At 41.2% G+C, this 20,615-nt stretch overlaps 1 protein-coding gene and 1 pseudogene across 2 annotated transcripts in view; one reads left to right on the top strand and one right to left on the bottom strand.

The window, feature by feature from the left end:
* Positions 1-15,458: 15,458 nt before the first annotated feature.
* Positions 15,459-20,615, bottom strand: part of LOC135969124 (putative uncharacterized protein MED14OS) — a 29,140-nt gene continuing 23,983 nt past the window's right edge. For both annotated transcript variants that reach the window (XM_074030308.1, XM_074030309.1), the window contains exon 4: positions 15,459-16,037. The gene's annotated coding sequence lies outside the window, so the exon portion shown is untranslated. The remainder of the gene's footprint in view (positions 16,038-20,615) is intronic.
* Positions 18,520-19,911, top strand: LOC102137227 (claudin-7-like; annotated as a pseudogene).

Below are 20,615 nucleotides of genomic sequence, written 5' to 3'. Positions count from 1 at the left end.
AGCCAAACCATAGCAATATACATAATATATACTTGATTTTTGGTAGATGTATATACATGTATATATAGTTAATATACATCTACTTAAATAGTTTAGCTTAAAATGTTACTTATAGTGAACAGATATGAAAAACCAGGAGAGGCTGATTATAATGAGTGAGGTAGCAAACAAGCCCTGAATCTTAGTGGCCTGATACAGTACAACGAAAGTCTGTTTCAGTCACCCAGGTACCTATACTGTCAGAGGCTTCAACACCTTGTAACTATACTGTCTGGAACATGCAGCCTCTTTAGTCCCCCAGCAGAGGAAGTGACAGAATCACACGTGAACTTTTCACCACCTCAGTCCAGGAATGACTCCTCCCTTCACAGAACATTGGCCAGAACAAATCACATGGCTCTGCCTATCTACAAGGGGGCGAGGTGGGGTTGCCATGGAGATTCTGAAGTATAAAGATGGGATTTGCAATTGTTATTTATACTCTCTGATTACAAACATGTGGGTATCTCCATAGAAAGATACAGTTACATTTGACAGAGCTTGTTTAAAAGCAGTGATCACAAATATAATAAAATCTTTATTTTTCATAAGAAGGAAAACCCATTCCTTGGAAAGTACCAGAAAGTCAGACTTCCATAGGAGATTTTCAAAACGCTTTTCAGAGAAGCAAGATGACTGAATAGAAGCCTCCACTGATCATCTTCCCTGTAGGAGCACCAAATTGAACAACTATCCACACACAAAAGCACTTTCATAAGAACCTGTATTAGTATTAGTCTGTATTAGTCTGTTCTCATACAGACTAATACAGACTAATACTGTGTTCTCACAGTACCTGGCTTTAACTTCCTATCACTGAAAGAGGCACTGAAGAGGGTAGGAAAGACAGTCTTGAATTGCTGACACCACTTCTTTTCCATCCCCCAGCAGCAGCGGCATGGTATGGAAAAAAGAATCTGTGGGCTTGGGAGAAGGAGAGCACAGTGATTGTGGGACTTTGCATTGGAACTCAGTGCTGCCCTGTCACAGGGGAAAGCAGTACCAGGCAGAACTCAGCTGGTGCCCACGGCGGAAGCATTTAGATCAGCCCTAGCCGGAAGGGAATCACCCATCTCAGCAGTCAGAATCTGAGTTCTTTCAAGCCTCGCTGCCATGCATTAAAGTGCTCTGTGGTCCTACATAAATTTGAAAGGCAGTCTAGGCCACAAGAACTGCAATTCCTGGGCAAGTGTTGGTGCTGTGCTGGGCTTGGAGCCAGTAGGCTTGGGAGGCATGCGACCTAGTGAGACACCAGCCGGAGCAGCCAAGGGTATGCTTGTGCCACCCTTCCCCTAACCCCAGGCTGCACAGCTTGCAGCTCTGGGAGAGACTCCTTCCTTTTGCTTAAGAAAGGACAGGGAAGAGTAAAGAGGATATTTATTGCCACTTGGATACCAGTTCAACCACAGTAGGAGAGGCCATGAGGCAGAGTCCTGGAGCCCCCATTCAAGGCCCCGGCTCCTGGATGACATTTCTAGACACACCCTGAGCCAGAAGGGAACCTGCTGCCTTGCAGGGAAGAACCCAGTCCTGGCAGGATGAATCACTTGCTGACTAAAGAACCCTTGGGCCCTAAATAATCAGCAGTGGCAGTACTTGCCGTGGGCCTTGGGTGAGACTCAGAGACATGCTGGCTTCAGATATGGCCCAGCACATTCCCAGCTGTGGTGGCTACAGGGAGAGCCTTCTTCTGCTTGAGAAAAAGAGAGGAAAGAGTAAAGAGGACTTTGTCTTGCACCTGAGGTACCAGCTTGGCCAAAGCACCAAATGGGCTCTGGGGGTCCCTGATTCTAGGCCTTGGCTCTTAGACAGCATTTCTGGACCTGCCTTGGGCCAGAGGGGAGTCCACTGACCTAAAGGGAGGGTCCCAGGCTTGGCAGCATTCACCACAAACTGACTGAAGAGATCTTGGCCCTTAAGTGAACATTGACTTTAGCCAGGTAGTACCTGCCATGGTCCTGGGGTGGTGGTGGCTACAGGGAGAGACTCCTCTGCTTGTGGAAAGTGGAGGGAAGAGTGGGAAGGACTTTGTCTTGTGACTCAGCTGCCACCTCAGCTGCAGTAGAATAGAGCACCAGGTAGATTCCTAAGGTTTCTGGCTCCAGGCCCTGGCTCTCAAACAGCATCTCTGGACCTGCCCAGGGCTGGTGGGAACATGCCACTCTGAAGAGAAGGACAGAAACCTGACTGGCTCCACCAGCTGCTGATTGTAGAACCCTAGGTCTTTGAACAAACATAGGCAGTAGTTACAGCAGGCCTTGGGTGAGACCCAGTGCTGTTCTGGCTTTGGGTCTGACCCAGCACAGTCCCAGTAGTAGTGGCCACAGGGGTGCTTGTGTCACCCCTCTCCCAGTTCCGGGCAGCTCAGCACAGAGAGAGAGAGGCTCCATTTGTTTGGGAAAAAATCAGGGAAGAGAACAAGAATCTTTGCCTGGTAATACAGGGAATTCTTCCACATCTTATCCAAGAACACCAAGGTGACACCTCTATGAGTCTATAAGAGCCACAGTGTTACTGGACTTGGGTTACCATAATACTGGCTGCAGTGACCAAAAACTTAGATCATAACACTCAAGTCCTTTAAATACATGGTGTATTAGTCCGTTTTCACACTGCTATAAAGATATTACCTGAGACTGGGTAATTTATAATAAAAGGAGGTTTCATTGACTCACAGTTCTGCGTGTCTGGGGAAGTCTCAGGAAAATTACAATCATGGCAAAAGGCAAAGGGGAAGCAAGGCACATTTTATATGGCAGCAGGAGAGAGAGAAAGTGAACGGGGAAGCACCAGACATTTATCAAAAGACCAGATCTCTTGCGAACTCACTCACTATTATGAGAACATCATGGGGAAAACCGCCCCTGTGATCCAATCATGTCACACCAGGTCCCTTCCTCAATACATGGGGATTACAATTCAGATTAAAATTCGCGATGAAACTTGGGTGGGGACAAAACCAAACCATATCATTTCACCCTGGCCCCTCCCAAATATCATGTCCTTTTCACATTTCAAAACGAATCATGCCTCCCCAACAGTACCCCAGAGTCTTCACTCATTTCAGCATTAACTCAAAAGTCCAAGTCTGAAGTCTCATTTGAGAAGAGGCAAATCCCTTCTGCCTATGAGCCTATAAAATAAAAAACAAATCAGTTACTTCCACGTGAATATATGTCACTATACATTTGTCCAAATCCATAGAATATACATTAGAGGCAGCTCTAAGGTAAACTATGATCTGTGCATGATAATCATGTGTCAAGTGTAAGTTCATCAATTGTAGCAAATATACCACTCTGGTGGGGGATGTTGATAATGTGGGAGTCTATGCATGTATGGGGAAAGGGAGTATGGGAAATATTTGTACCTCCCCCTACATTTGCTCTGAATCTAAAACTGCTTTAAAAAAATAAAGTCTGTTTTAAAAAGAGCAGGGGATACTAGAAGAAAAGAAATGAGAAGATCTGGAAGGTAATAAAGGAGGCAGAAAAAGAAGACAGCTAGCTCTAAATGAGTTTTGGAGACAGGATGGAGGGTTTTGGATAGAGGATTTCTGCCACGTGCATAAGATGTTGAAGTTAGGGATGGGAAGAGAGGGAGAAATGGTGGGGGAAAGATTTATACAAGTTTTCCCATGTAATATAAATAGAACCTCCCTTTGGAATTTAAAAAATGTTTTACCAAAAATAAAAGAAAATTAAGATGATTTATTAAAATTTAAATTACTTTTGAATTTGTTTCTTGAATGTTGAACTGTTTTCTTCGAAAACAGCACTATGTTATGACTGGGCCATGGTACAGCTCAGCTCTATGTGGGTTACATATACAATAATCATTTAAAAAATAATTTATGAAGATTCCTACTTTGCTCAGTTCTAGAGGAGTGGGCAGTATTGGATAGTTAATAGCCTGTGCCACACAGCTTCCCTGAGAATTAAGGAAATCTCTTTATAAACCTATAAACCTATGCTTTATGTCAATACTCATTCAGATGATAGATTCAACTACCAGTGAATCTACTAGTGGTTTTTTCTAATTAAAGCACCTTGTGTTTCCTTTCTCTTTCTTCATTTGTCTTTTCTCCTCCTCTTCTCAAATAAAATCCCAAAATAGTTGTAAGTGTGAATAAGGTTGCAAACCTAGGAAGAACATTTCACTATAAATAAATGTGGGGTTAAAATTTGTGTTAAATCGGCCGGGCGCAGTGGCTCAAGCCTGTAATCCCAGCACTTTGGGAGGCCGAGACGGGTGGATCATGAGGTCAGGAGATCGAGACCATCCTGGCTAACACAGTGAAACCCCGTCTCTACTTAAAAATACAAAAAAAAAAAAAAACAAAACTAGCCGGGTGAGGTGGCGGGCGCCTGTAGTCCCAGCTACTCGGGAGGCTGAGGCAGGAGAATGGCGTGGACCTGGAAGGCGGAGCTTGCAGTGAGCTGAGATCCGGCCACTGCACTCCAGCCTGGGAGACAGAGCGAGACTCCGTCTCAAAAAAAAAAAAAAAAAAAAAAAAAAAAATTTGTGTTAAATCGAGCCAGGTGCGGTGGCTCATGCCTGTAATCCCAGCACTTTGGGAGGCCAAGGCAGGTGGATCACCTGAGGTCAGGAGTTCAAGACCAGTCTGGCCAACACGGTGAAACCCCAATACTAAAAATACAAAAATTAGCTGGGCATGGTGGCACATGCCTGTAATCCCAGCTACTTGGGAGGCTGAGGCAGGAGAATTGCTTGAACCCAGGAGGCGGAGGTCGCAGTGAGTCGAGATTGTGCCATTGCACTCCAGCCTGGGCAACAGAGCGAGACTCCATCTCAAAAAAAAAAAAATTATGTTAAATGATGCAAATTACATTCTAGATTATATATGGAAAATGTATATTACCATGCTGATGAGAGCATGGCATGTTCAATATGGCTTTTAATATGAGAGTCAATTTTGACATTACCAGGTGTCATGCACTTAGTTCATCTTACACAAATGAAAACCATTATCAAAAATATTACCTACCTTCTAAAATTCTTCTTATACTTTCTACATTCTTGTCTAATTCAGCCTTACACAGCCCACCGGAAATGACTGTTCTCGATGATATTTCTTTTCTGTTTAAAATATCTGTGAATAGGTCAGGTGTGGTGGCTCACTCCTGTAATCCCAGCACTTTGGGAGGCTGAGGCGGGTGGATCACCTGAGGTCGGGAGTTCGAGACCAGCCTGAACAACATGGAGAAACCCCATTTCTACTGAAAATACAAAATTAGTCGGGCGTGGTGGCGAATGCCTTTAATCCCAGCTACTCGGGAGGCTGAGGCAGGAGAATCGCTTGAACCTGGGAGGCAGAGGTTGCAGTGAGCCGAGATCATGCCATGGCACTCCAGCTTGGGCAACAAGAGCGAAACTCCGTCTCAAAATAAAATAAAATAAAAATCTGTGGAAAATACCTTGATAACAATGAGCATATCTAGTGCCCAGATCTTAGTCTGTAGAGATTATTTCCCACTATAAAGAACCAGGGCTTCTTGGAGAAATAGATGATTCTAGGCTGGAGTGGCTGGAGTGGGGAAAGTATAAAGGGAACTTGGAATATCTTGTGGGACAGAAATATGGAAGTGCAGGAAGTACTCACTTAATCTCATTGATATGTTCTTGGAAACTGCAACTTCAAGCGAAATGGTGTACAGCAGGTCCTTGAATAACATTGTTTCATCATAACACTGATAAGGAAGGAATCTGGGTTTTTAAATACTTTTTAATACTTTGTTTCACTTAAAGTCACAGTTTCCAAGCATCTATTGAAGACCTTAAGTGAGGACTTACTGAACAAAAACAAAACTGATAAAGTCATGCCAAAAAAAGGCAGAAGCCAGCTTAAAAGGGCTCTCACTTGCTAAATATGGGACAGTTTTGAGTATTAAAATAAGGACTGGAACAGATCGTAACACATTAAATAAAGAATTCAAACTAACCCTATTCTTAAAAAAATTAAGAGGTAGGGAGGAGGAGAAGGGAAAGTTGTTTACAGAAGAAGACCAACTAATTAATGTAGGATTGTTAGAATTAGAAAATCAAAATTGCGCAATCACTATTGTAATAATTGATTCAGGCAAGAATCATCAATAGATGTAAAATCATTAAGTAAAATGTTACAGAATAATATATTCACAGTCTCAAAGTACCACTAGTTGTAATCATGAATTATAAAGGGGAAAAGGTACCTCTATAATGGAGAGGTCTGGTGGACACCACTTAAACCAAATGATCAAATTTAATGTCACCAATAATGGGAAAAATTGACATCACGTGCCCTCTGATGTGATGCACTAAGGACACAGATCACACATTAAGTATTCCTGCCCCCTCCTCCCAAAAAAGATTCTAATCATTAGGAAATAATCAAACCAAATTCAGGAACATTATGCAAAACAGCTGACCTGGACTATTACAAAATGTCAATGCTATGAAAGGTTAAAAAAAAAAAAAAAGCTCAGGATAATCTTTAAAAGAAAGGAAAGAGGGCCAGGCATGGTGGCTCACCCTGTAATCCCAGAACTTTGGGAGGCCGAGGCGGGCAGATCACCTGAGGTCAAGAGTTCAAGACCAGCCTGGCCAACATGGTGAAATCCCGTCTCTACTAAAAATACAAAAATTAGCCGTGGCGAATCTAGGTAAAGGGTATGTGGGTGTTTATTGTACTAGTTTTACACTTTTCTATAGGATTAAAAATTTTCAGTATAAAGAAGTAGGATAAAGAAAATGATGCGAAAAATAAAAGTTTCTTAAAAGATGCCGAGCCAAAAATGTAGGAGGCAAAGTTGAAATGGGCAAAGTTAGAAGTAGAATATGGACAGGAAGTCCAAGTCTATGACTTCTCACGGCCTTATTCCTGCAAGTCCACCCTGTTGTCTGTCGCTGAACATTCTATCATATGCCATATATTTTTCAAATCAGGAGCTAAACACTCTTCCATAATGTTAGGGTCAGAAGCTCCTGATCTCAGGTCACAAGAAAAGATGTATGAGAAATTCATCGCTCTATAGCTTAAACTGTTTCATGTCTTCTTCCTTACAGACATGGTCTCCAGACACTTCTTGCTGAAGGGCTGACTACATTTTATTTTCCTTGGCTGTAGGTTTGTCATAGGGATAACACAGTTTCCACAGTCTGAAAGGAGAGCTAGATGCCAGCCCCTCCAGGCATTTAAAAATGCATTTTTGAAAGTCAGAAGACAAAATTTCCAATCTGGTTTGTAATGCTTCCTTCCTCTAATATTTATGTGAACCTTCCTTTTCCCGGGCATATTCTGCGTGACTCCTCTCTCCTTCCTGGTGATTTTCCTCTATCCTGGTGACCCAGCCGAATGCCACTGCTGGTTCTTTATGTGTGTGACTCATGAGCATGTGTGTGTACTCCCTTATCCTTCCTTTATTATTTATTCATCCCTGGTAATTACTTATTTGTGTAGGTCACTTTATTTTAAAATGATAGTTTTACAAATGCTGAAGCAGATGAGCATTTATAGTCTAAAGGACAGGAGAGATGAACAAGAGACACAAAATATACCACAGAGAGATGGATTAGGAAAGAAAAAGAAATGCAGGTCTGGAATCTCATCTTTTATTTTTTACTGTATATATTTAAGATGTACAACATGTTTTGATACACATATACATATACATATAGTGAAATGATGACTACAGTCAAACAAATTTACATGTCCATTACCTTCCATAGTTACTTTTTGGTGTGTGGTGTTAAAAGAAAAACCTTAGACAAATTAAGCTTAACAGAGTTTAATTGATCAAAGAACTGTTCACAGTTCAGGAAGCCAGCATAGGTTCAGAGAGTCTGCGATGCTGCGAATGTGTGGAAGAAGATTTACAGGCAGCAAAAAGAAAGTGAGGTACAGAAACAGCCAGATTGGTTACACACACGGTTTAAACAGTTGGCTGCCTGTGATTAGCCAAAACTCAGTGGTTGGCACCAGAGTAGGTGATAGTTTGTTTACACATCCAGTTGGGTTACAGGTCACTCTGTGAGGAGATGCCTTTAGGCTGAACTTAAAATATATCAGGAGGCAGCTTTAGGCTAAACTTAACTTAACAGCAATAATTTCTTCTCTATCATCATCTGCCCTTTTTTTTCATTTTAGGAGTTGTCTTATTCTCATGTTTTCATTGGCTCTTTATTAAATACATTTGTGATGGTATTGGACTCTACTACCTTCAAACTGAAGTAAAGTTTGTTTACTGTGTTCAAGGAACCACAATGGCTATAGTCTTCAATTTAGCTAGCCTGGCCAAATTGAAGACTAGGGTGCGAGAGTTAGTATGGCTCAAGACTTAGCCAGGCTCATGACTGGTCAATCCATTTTAACTGAGCACCTACTATTTATCAGGCACTATGTTTGGAAGTGGAGGGAGAGATTGACCGAGACGCAATGCCCTACCTCAGTGGTTCAAAATATTCCATGTAAGGTTTACACTAGCGTCATCTGAAGAAGGGTATTGAAGATAAGATGATGCCACTACATGGATGTTAGTGCATGCTTTAGGAATTGTGTTCAGCTGCTAGCAATCGACACTAAATAAAGAGTGGTTTAAATAAATTGGGAGGTTATTTTCTATCTTTTGCAGGCAGAGGTAGACAATCCAGTGGTGGCATGCCAAGCCCATGAAGTCATCCAAGTCCCTTGCTCCTTCTATCTCTCTGCTTTGTCCTTCTTAGCACACATTTTCCACTCTAAAGTTTGCCTCCTGGTTGCCAGATGACCACTGCAACTCCAGCCATCATGTCTGTATTCCAGGCTGAAGGAAAGAGGAAGACTGAAGAGAGAAGAGGCAAAAGGACGCTTGCCAGGTGAGTCAACCTCGTTTTAAAAGAGCTTTCCCAGAACCTCCACCCAAAACTTCTGCTTACATCCCATTAAGTAGCACTTAGTCATACGGCCATCCATAACTGTAAGAGAAGATCTCAACAAAATAAGAACCTCACAAGTACTTAGTCATTTGCAAGTACAAGTTCAGGTACTTATTATATTGGCTTACCTGTCTTCTCATTTGGTCCCTGGTACTTTTAAAGTTAACTTTGCTGGTTTCTTTTTTATCACCCAATTGTCTAAAACAATCATCATCTTACACTTAAAATGCATAATTGTTAAAATTCTGACCAAAGAAGAGGGATAGTTCAGCAGACACATCGAATAAGAGGGGTGAATTAATGCTAGAGCAAGGAGAAGAAAATCTCATAGACTTCTGCCGCCCCCACTCAACGGTAGAAAAGATTCTTAGGTTTGTTTGTTTTTTTAAAAAAATTATTGATATACATTAACAAATTGCTTTGCATAAATGTTATGTCAATGTATACTGCTACCAGCACTCTATGAGTAATAGGCTCGGGTCATTTTAAAGAACTTTATGTTCAAAGCTCATTCAACACTTCATAAACTCACTACATTGCTTTTTTTTTTTTTTTTTTTTTTTGAGATGGAATCTCACTCTGTCGCCCAGGCTGGAGTGCAGTGGCACGATCTCGGCTCACGGCAACCTTCACCTCCCAGGTTCAAGTGATTCTCCCACCTCAGCCTCCCAAGTAGTTGGGATTACATGCTCCCACCACCATGCCCGGCTAATTTATATATTTTTAGTAGAGACGGGATTTCACCATGTTAGCCAGGCTAGTCTCGAACTCCTGACCTCAGGTGATCTACCCGCCTCGGGCTCCCAAAGTACTGGGATTACAGACGTGAGTCACTGCGCTTGGCCTACTACATTGCTTTCTGAGCACCTCTTACTAATATTATTGCTCTACAATTGTCCAAAACTATTTACCTCTTGCTCAGTTATCCTAATTTTTGCTTGTTGCTATGCTCTGTCATTGATTGATTCATAAACATTTTTCCTTCTTTTTAAAACAATTTTGATTGATTGAGCCCAGGAGGTCAAGGCTGCAGTGAGCCATGATTGTGCCACTGCACTCCAGCCTCAGTGGCAGAGCAAGACACTTTCCTCTTCCCTTCTCCCCCGCAAACATTTATAATGGCTTTATTGAAATATAATTCACAGGCCATACAATTTCACCCATTTAAAGTGTACAATTTGTTAGCTTTTAGTATATTAAAAGTTTTGCAACCATCACCACAATTTTAGAACATTTTTATCACAGCAGAAAGAAACTGTACTAATTAGCAGTCACTCCTCATTTACCCTCCAAAACCACAAGCCCTAGGCGATCATTGATCTACTTTCTGTCTCTATAGATTTGCCTATTCAGGACATTTTATATAAATGGAATCAATACAGTATGTGATCTTTTGTGATCTGGCTTCTTTCACTTAGCATAATCTTTTCAAGGTTCATCCATGTTGTAGCATGTATGAGTACTTCATTCCTTTTTTAATTCCTAATAACATTCCATTGTATGGTATATTAATATTAATACCACATTTGGCAATTCAATGGAGAAAGAAGACTATTCAACAAATGGTATTAAAATAATTGTACATCCCTAAACAAAAAAAGTCAATTTGGGCCTAAACCTCATCTCTTTTCCAAAAATTAACTTGAAATTGATTCCATATCTAAATGTAAAACATAAAACTATAAACCTTTTAGAAAGAAGCACAGGAGAAAATCATCATCATCAGTGGTTAGGCAAAGATTTCTTAGACACAACACCAAAAGTACGATCCATTTTAAAAAAAGAACTTGTATGTCCAGTCCAGGATATACAAAGAACCCTCAAAACCAAACAGTTAGAAAACAAACAGTCCAATTTTTAAAAGGGGCAAAAACTAAAAATACAACCCAGCAATCACACTCCTGGGTATATATCCCAGAGAAATAACAATTTGTGTGCATACAAACCTGTACACAGATGATCATAGCAACATTATTTGCAATGTTCAAAACCTTGAAATAATCAAAATGTTTCTCTATAGTTGACTAGTTAAACATACTGTGGTACATTCATACCACAGATTACTCAGCAGTAAAAAGCAATGAACTATTAATATATGCAACAACTTGGATGGTTCTCAAGGGTATTCTGCTGTACACTGAGTCAAAAAAAGCCAACTTCAAAATGTCGCATACTATATGATTCCGTTTATATAATATTCTCAAAGTGACAAAAGAATAGAGATGGAGGCCAGGCGCGGTGGCTCACGCCTATAATCCCAGCACTTTGGGAGGCCGAGGTGGGCAGATCACTTAAGGCCAGGAGTTCGTGACCGCCTGGCCAACATGGTGAAACCCCGTCTCTTTTAAAAATAAAAAAAAATTGCTGGGCGCAGTGACTCATGCTGGTAATCCCAGGACTTTGGGAGGCCGAGGCGGGCGGATCATGAGGTCAGGAGTTTGAGACCAGCCTGACCAATATGGTGAAACTCCGTCTCTACTAAAAAAAAAAAATTAGCCAGGTACGGTGGTGTGTGCCTGTAATCCCAGCTACTCAGTAGGCTGAGGCAGGAGAACTGCTTCAATCTGGGAGGCTGAGGTTGCAGTGAGCCGAGATCATACCACCGCACTGCAGCCTAGGCGACAAAAAATAAAATAAAATTGTTTTTTAGCTGGGCGTGGTGGCACATGCGTGTAATCCTAGCTACTCAGGAGGCTGAGGCAGGAGAATCACTTGAATCCGGGAGGCAGAGGTTGCAGTGAGCCAAGATCTCTCCACTGCACTCCAGCCTGGGCGACAGAGTGAGACTCCGTGTCAAAAACAACAACAACAACAACAACAACGACTCAAAAGGCTACCTACTGTATGATTCCAGTTATAAATGGAATATATATGCTATGTTTGAAAAGACAAAACTACAGTGACAGAAAAACAGATCAGTGATTTCCAAGGATTAGTAGTTGGAGGAAGGTGTGATTCTAAAGCAGGAGACAGCAAACTTTTTCTGTAGAGGGCCAGATAGTAAATAGTTTAGGCTTTGTGTCACATATTCTTTACTTTTGTCTCTGGTTTTTGTTCTTTTTACAAAACTTCAAAAATGTAAAAATGATTCTTAGCTTCTGGGCCCTGAGAAAACAGGCCATGGACCAGATTTGACTCAGGTGTAGTTTGCCAACTCTTGTGACAATGACAGAGTTTAAGGGAGTTGGCAGGGTGGGGAATGAGAGATATAATTGTTCTGTATCCAACTGTGGCATGGTTACAGGAATCTATAAATGTGTTAAAATTCACAGAAGTATATGCACACAGAAAAGTCAATAATACTGTATGTTGATTAGAAAGAAAAACCCAGTAACCTATCAGATCAGTTCATCTCTGTCACAAGATATATCAAAATTGCCTTTTCCCTAAGATACAAGGATCAAGAAATCTTTTAAAAGATATGGCTTCTAACCAGGTGTGGTGGTACGTGCCTATAGTCCCAGCTACTCTGGAGGCTGAGGTAGGAGGATCACTTGAGGCCAGGACTTTAAGGCTACAGTGGGGCATGATGAGACCTGGGAATACCCACTGCATTCCAGCCTGAGCAACATAGTGAGACCCCATCTCTAAAAAAATAAATTTGTAAAATAAATGAAAGATATGGCTTCTATCCATTCTATTTATGAAGTTGTTTACTGCAGTAATTCCCTTGTTTAAAATGGCAGGCTTGTGTGAATGAGATGATGAACTCAGTTGTAACTTATTAGGTTACGATGATGACAACCGTTTCTTCAAGGACAGGAAAAGCAAGTGTTATTCTCTATAAAAAGAGATAAATGTATTTGTCACTTACAATAATGTCCAATTTATTTGCTGAGCAACGATCAGTTAAGCTCAAAGCAATATGTGAGTTTCAGCCTTGAAATAGCAATTCAATCTGAATTATTTTCAAATAAGTTACCTTTAAGCATAGAAATTATAGCTTATGTTATAGAGAATATACCTTTCTTACATTTTGCAAACTACAGGAGAGAATCTGACATTTATTTTATGCTCTGGATAAGAGGGTCACTGTGTCACAGCAGATTCACTTTCCCTCAGGCCTTGGTAACTGTCAGAGAGAATTGTATAACTGTCAGCATATTGTATAAGAATGTCAAGAGAACTGACTTTTGTTGTCTGATCAAGTGAATATGTAATGCTTCCCTAAAAATATCCTTTAACAAATTAAAAATATTTCATCTTTTGTAGTGATTCTCAGTGCTGGGTGTGTGTATTTCAGGAATAGGGATGCTTTAGGAGATTTACATGGCTTAACCCCAGAATCACTGACCTGGTGAGCCCTGTGGAAAACAGTGTAGAACCCTCCATCTAGGCAGCCTTTCAAACTACTATATTTATCAAGCATATACTTCAGGTAAACACGTGACAGATGATGACACTCTTTCCCTACATTTTACTCTGGATACAAAGGGATTTCAAAAATAAGCATAAAACATGAAGGATAAAAAGACAATGTATTTCCTGTGTCCCCATGGAATGGTGGCTTGCCAATGACTAGCTTAGCATTTCTCTCTGTATTTCTTTAGGCACTATCTCTTTTCATCATCCCCAAGTGCTGCCCCACACTCCAAACTAAGTGGTTGTACTTATATGACAGACTGTTTTTTCTCTTTATGCCCATAAAATATGCTCGTGCAGCAAACGTTTATTGAGCACCTGCTATGTGCTGGGTAACAGCTTGTGCTTGGGACAGATAAGCAAATGAAACAAACAGAAGTCCCTGCCTTCATAGAGTTTGCATTCTAGTGGGGGCAGATAGACGATGAACAATGAATATGATAAATAAGTAAATTATATAGTATGTTAGATACATTTGGATTGCCTAATGTATTAGGCTGTTTTTGTGTCACTATAAAGACACACCAGAGGCTGGATAATTTATAAAGAAAAGAGGTTTAATTGGCTCATGGTTCTGCAGGCTGTTCAAGGAGCATGGTGCCAAGATCTGCTCTGGGTGAGGGGCCCAGGGAGCTTACAATCATGGCCGAAGGTGAAGGGGGAGCCAGCATCATACGACAAGAGCAGGAGTGGTGGTGGGGAGGTGTCACACACTTTTAGACAACCAGATCTCACATGAACTGAGTGAGAACTCACTTACCACCAAGGGGATGGAGCTAAGCCGTAAATAAGGGATCCACTCCCATGATCCAATCATTTCCCACCAGGCCCCACCTCCAACATTGGAAATTACATTTCAACATGAGATTTGGAGGGGACAAACATCCAAACCATGTCACCTAAGGTACTGGTTAGCTGTCTTTGCTAAATTGCCGATAAGTTATAAGTTATTATGTATCCCCTCTCTCTTTTGCATCATCAGTTTTACCCTCTCTACTGGACTATTCCATCAGTGTACCCACAAAGAAGCTATTATATCTCTAATCTTAAAAGGATGCTGATATGGTTTGGCTGTGCCCTACCCAAATTTCATCTTCAATTGTAGTTTCCATAATCCCCACATGTCTTGGGAAGGACCCAGTGGGAGGTAATGGAATCATGGGGGTGGTTACCCGCATGCTGTTCTTGTGATAGTGAGTTCTCACGAGTTCTGATGGTTTTATAAGGGGTTTTTCTCCCTTTTGCTCGGCACTTCTCTTTCCTGCCAGCATGTGAAGAAGGATGTTTTTGCTTTCCCTTCTGACATGATTGTGAGTTTTCTGAGGCCTCCCCAGCCATGCTGAACTGTGAGTCAATTAAATCTCTTTCCTTTATAAATTACCCAGTCTCGGGTATGTCTTTATTAGCAGCATGAGAACAGACTATACAAACGCCCTCTCTTGATTCACTCTGTTCTCATCACAGTAGTCAGGGCGATCCTCTTAAAATCATAAGTCAGATGATGTATTAATATCCATACCACCACCACTGCCACTCCTGCCCAAACATCCTATTTCCCTTCCTGGTTTTATTGTTTTCTCTTTAGTACTTAACATTATTGACATAACTCTTTTTATATCTATATCTGTATTCCATAACTTTACTTATTTATCCTGTTTCAATTGGCTTTTCCTACCAGAATATAATCTTATGCAGGTAGGAATTTTTACCTATTTTATTTAGTCTCAGTATTTAGAATCATCCCTGGCATATAGTAGGTGCTAAGTAAGTATTTTAAATGAATCATGTTGCCTACTCTAATTGTGTTTGAACAGGGAGCTGTTGGCTCAATATTATGCTTTAAGGACTATAATGGTCACTGGGCAAATTTGTTTTGATTTATTTATTTATTTATTTATCTTTTAAGTTCTGGGGTACATGTGCAGGATGTGCAGGTTTGTCACATAGGTAAACGTGTGCCATGGTGGTTTGCTGCACCTATCAACCGATCACGTAGGTATTAAGCCCAGCATGCATTAGTTATTTTTTCTAATGCTCTCCCTCTCCCCAACCCAACCCTGACAGTCCCCCAAAGTATTGTTCCCCTCCCTGTGTCCATGTGTTCTCATTGTTCAGTTCCCAGTTATAAGTGAGAACATGTGGTATTTTGTTTTTGTTTTTGTTTTGAGATAGTCGCCCAGGCTGGAATGTAGTGGCACAATTTCAGCTCACGGCAAACTCTGCCTGCCACGTCCAAGTGATTCTCCTGCCTCAGCCTCCCAAGTAGCTGAGACTACAGGCGCCCGCCATCACGCCCAGCTAATTTTTGTATTTTTAGTAGAGACGGGGTTTCACCATGTTGGCCAGACTAGTCTCCGACTCCCGACCTTAGGTCATCCGCCTGCCTCAACCTCCTAAAGTGCTGGTATTATAGGCATGAGCCACTGTGCCTGGCCAGCAAATATTTTTGACAAGTTATTTCTTCCACATCCTTCAATCCCAACCTTTGAACAGTATCAATAGGTATAACTCTAAACAATAAAATACAACATTGTCAGATCCTCATTCAATGTGTTTATAGGAGTTGTGAATGTGGGCTCCTCCTTCTTCAGACTGCAGAATTTGATAACGTTGGGTTTTGTATGTTTTGTTCTTAGGTATGTATTATTCTTTCTCCCGTCAGTAATTCCTTTGTGATCTGTTTCTTTTCTTATTTCATTCATCTCCTTTCCCGGTTCTCCACCCTAGAAATTTGAGAGACAGACTGATATCCAGAAAAACAAATCTTTCACTGTAATCTCCTTTTCAGTGTTATCTCAATTTTGAATAGATTTAAGTAAAATAAGTTAAGTATTTCTTAGATACAGATATTAGTAAGTATACAATTTTATTCATCAAACTCTGCTTACTATAAATCTCTATTGACAACATGTACAAATTAAGTTGGAAGGATAAAGAAAGAAGCAGGGGAGGCTTCTGGAACTAGCATCTGTGTTCCTCAAATATTAGAATTGCTTGATGGTGTTAATGAGGCACTTGCCTATTAATTTTAAGTTTGATTTTCAATTTGTTTGGCAACATCATCGCTCTGCAATGTATTTTTAATTTTCCTTATTAAAACTTTTAATTAGTTTTCCCAAAATTTTAAAGCAAAACCAGCTATTATGCCATTTAATTGGAATATTACAGACAGTCAGAAAGGTATTTGAAACTAAGTTGATTCAAAAATGAAGATTTAGCTGGAAACATTAGCTCATACATGTAATCCCTCCCTGCTACTTAGGAGGCTGAGGCAGGAGGATCACTTGAGGCCAGGAGTTCAAGACCAGCCTGGGCAACATAGTGATACCCCATCTCTAATTTTTTCTCTTTTTTTATTAGCTAAGTGTGGTGCCATGTGCCTGTAGTCCCAGCTACTCAGGAGGCTGGGGTGGGAGGATTGATTGAGCCCAGGAGTTCCAGGCTGCAGTGAGCTGTAGTTGTGCCACTACACCCCGGCCTGGGCAACATAGTGCAACCCTGTCTCTAAATAGATATGTAAATAAATAAAAGTAAATATTTGCTTTCTAATGCATTTACATTAAAATATTTGATAAGTATGTGAGTTTGCTTCTATGTGTCCTTAATAAAATATAATGACTTGAGAAGTATATCTACTACTTTTTATCATGGAAGCTCAGTATTCAACACAAATGCTTTCTGTTAATCCTTATTGTTTTAGCTACCGCAATTTTTAAAAAGTTATTCTCAGCTAATGAATTGAAGTTACACTTCCACATTTGGACACCATTAAATTACTAAGAGTACTAGGACTTTTAAAAGGTTTAAAATGCATGATTTTAAACATTTGGGGATTTTAAGATAAAAGTATAAAGTTATTTGTGGAGAAATTTAAGATGTTACATGATGGCTGAAATAAAAGTCTTGGGATAAGAATAGTGTGTGTGGAGGAGGGCTTGAAATATCCAAAAGACCAACATTTTACTTTTTAAAATGGAAATTTCCTGATTTAGTGACTGAGGATTCTAATCACATGGCATGCCAGATTTTAAAATATTTATTTTTAAAATCAATGACCGGGCGCCGTGGCTCACACTTGTAATCTCAGCACTTTGGGAGGCCGAGGCAGGTGACTCACTTGAGGTCAGGAGTTCGAGACCAGCCTTGCCAACATAGTGAAACCCGTCTGTACTAAAAACACAAAACTTAGCCAGGAATGGTGGCACATGCCTGTAGTCCCAGCTACTCCAGAGGCTGAGACAGGAGAATCGCTTGAAACCGGGAGGCGCAGGTTTCAGTGAGCCAGGATCGCACCACTACACTCCAGTCTGGGCGACAGAGCAAGACTCCCTCTCAAAATAAAATAAAATAAAAAGTATCCACCGAGACCCTCTAGATGACTTTTACTGGTTTCAAATTTGTTAGACTTCATTAATCTTGTTGAGTAACACTTGTACTTAGGTCATGAACATTCACTTATTTTATTTGTCTACTGATGGCAGTTGTGAGTAAAATCCACTCTCAAGGTCTCCCTCCTTGAAGAGAGAATCTGCTATAATAACAGGTCTCATTATCTCACCATGATAAAAATGTCAAGCATTTTTTTTGAAGGACTCAAATTACATCTGTTGCAACACCAGTGCATCAGCTCATTAGTCTCCTTTCTTCCCCACTCATAACTACCTGCATGCAATATGATTCCAGCTTCCCTAATGTAACTCAATTTTTATTAAATTTAAAAAACACAAATTAGTAAGTTAAAGTAGTAGTTGAAGTAATAGAGGTGAAGTGTCACCTTTGTTGTTGTTGTTTTTGTTGTTTGTTTACTCCTTTCCATTCCCAATTATTTCTGCCACCTGGTACAAAGATGTGATCTAACAAAAATGATTCCCCCTCCCCCGACACACACCTGTCATAGTCCCAGGGGTTGCCATACCTCACTTTCGTTCTTTGGTTTCCCATTTTCATGTTCAAGTTATCCAGCTGCTAGCTTTCTTTTAAAGTAAGAGTTATTTGTACAACAAAGCTAGACAATAAATTGTTTTCCTCAAAACACAAAATATGGGCCTGTTCCCTCTGCTGTGAGACTATCACTCCACCAGAGGGGTCAATTTGTGTGTACTTCAGGTGACAAGATTTGCGGTCACCTGGCCAAAAACTTCTTTGTCTCTTTGGATGACTTAAAAACTCTACCCCAAGATGTCTTTCATGGGGATGCCCCAAAGTCTTACTTGTTTTACTGTAGGGTTGCCTGCCCAGCACCCCCAATTTTTTCTGAGAGTAGAAATGGCCAATTTGGGCCTGCAATTGCTGAGCTTTTCCATGACTCTGCTGGGCTGGGTAGGGCTTGTGGCCTGCACCACCATCCTGCAGCGGCAGATGAGCTCATGTGTGGGCAACAGCATCATCACAAGGGACCGTGAATGGACTACATCACGCAGAGCATGGGCTTGATGAGCTGTGAAATGTATGACTTGGTGCTCGCCCTGCCAGCAGCCATGCAGGTCCTTCGAGCCCTTAATGGTGGCATACCTGGTGCTGGGCTTCCTGACCATATGTGTGTGGCCACGATGGGCATGAAGTGCATGTGTTGTGGGGGAAATGATAAAGTGAAGAAGGCCTGTATAGCTGATATGGCTTGGCTCTGTGTCCCCACCCAAATCTCATCTTGAATTGTAATCCTCACATGTCAAGGGAGAGAAATGACTGGATTATGGGGGCAGTTTCCCCCATACTGTTCTCATGATAGTGAGTGAATTCTCAGGAGATCTGACAGTTTTTTGTTTGTTTGTTTTTTGAAATGGAGTTTCACTCTTGTTGCCCAGGCTGGAGTGCAATGGCATAGTCTCAGCTCACTGCAACCTCTGCCTCCCAGGTTCAAGTGATTCTCCTGCCTCTGCCTCCCACGTAGTTGGTATTACAGGCATCCCCCACCACACTCAGCTAAGTTTTGTATTTTTAGTAGACACGGGGTTTCACCATGTTGGCCAAGCTGGTCTCAAACTCCTGAACTCAGGTGATCTGCCCACCTCAGCCTCCCAAAGTACTGGGATTACAGGGGTGAGCCACTGTGCCCGGCCCTGATGGTTTTATAAACGGTAGTTTTTCCTGCTCTCTCACATGCTTTCTCTCTCCTGCCACCATGTGAAGAAGGTCCTTGCTTGCCCTTCCGCCATGATTGTAAGTTTCCTGAGGCCTCCCCAGTCATGCTAAACTGTGAGTCAATTAAACCTCTCTCCTTTATAAATTACCCAGTCTTGGATATATCTTTATAGCAGTGTGAAAACAGACTAATACAATAGGCATGGTTAGAGGCGTCATTTTCATCATGGCAGGTCTTGCTGACTTGGTAGCTTTCTTCTGGTATGGCCATCAGATTGTCACGGACTTTTACAACCCCTTGATCCCCTTGAATATTAGGTATGAGTTTGGTCCTGCTATCTTTATTGACTGGGCAGGGTCTTCTCTGGCCCTCCTAGGAGGTGTACTATTCTCTTGCTCTTGTCCTGGGAATAAGACCCAAACTGGGTACCATGTACCTCACTCTTACTCTAAGTCCAACTCTGCCAAGGAGTACATGTGAGTTGGGACCCCTTTGCCCCAGCCTGACAGGCTATGGGTGTATCTAGATGCCTGAAAAGACCTGGGGCAGAGCTCAATCTGTGGGCAGGGCGCAGGACAAAGGCCTCCTGGTCACGCCATCCCTGCACACCATGTACTGTTCTCTGGGGGGTGGGGTGGGAGACACAAAAAGAGAGGAGAGTGCACATTTTGTATAGTAATAAAAAATAAGTTTTGGAAAGTAAAAAGATATATATGAGCAAGTAGGGATAGACCAGTGATAGCTAGCTACAATACCTATAGTACTGGCATCTGTACAGAAACATGCTTAGGGAAGCAACAGGGCATCTCACTGACCTGGGAACAACAAAATAACCAAAAGGCACTAACTGAAAGTTTAGAGAGCCAAAGTGAGAACAGGAACTAAAACTGTAGAGGTAAACCTCCATGACAATGGTCTGCAATAAGATATAAGAGATCTAAAATAGTCTGGATCATACAAGCTCTTAGAACTAACTAGCCAAAGCATCCTTTGAGGATAAAGATCCACACTGAGGAGACTTGCTGATCAATCTAAATTGAACAGGATAGTGACAATACAGACAAAAGAAAGAACAGGGCCAGAAAAAGTAGGGAGGGGAACAGAGTCTGGAGATCTCAGAAATCAAGCCACCATATTTTTTGACACTTCACAAAAACAACAGGAGAGTTCTAGTCATAAAGTTATAAAATCTATATTTCCCTTGTAAAAGTTCAGGAAA

This window comes from Macaca fascicularis, chromosome X (assembly GCF_037993035.2).
Source record: "Macaca fascicularis isolate 582-1 chromosome X, T2T-MFA8v1.1".
NCBI classification, from domain to species: Eukaryota; Metazoa; Chordata; class Mammalia; order Primates; family Cercopithecidae; genus Macaca; species Macaca fascicularis.
The sequence above is the reverse complement of the archived record's forward strand: the minus strand, read 5'-3'. Positions and strand labels throughout refer to the sequence as shown.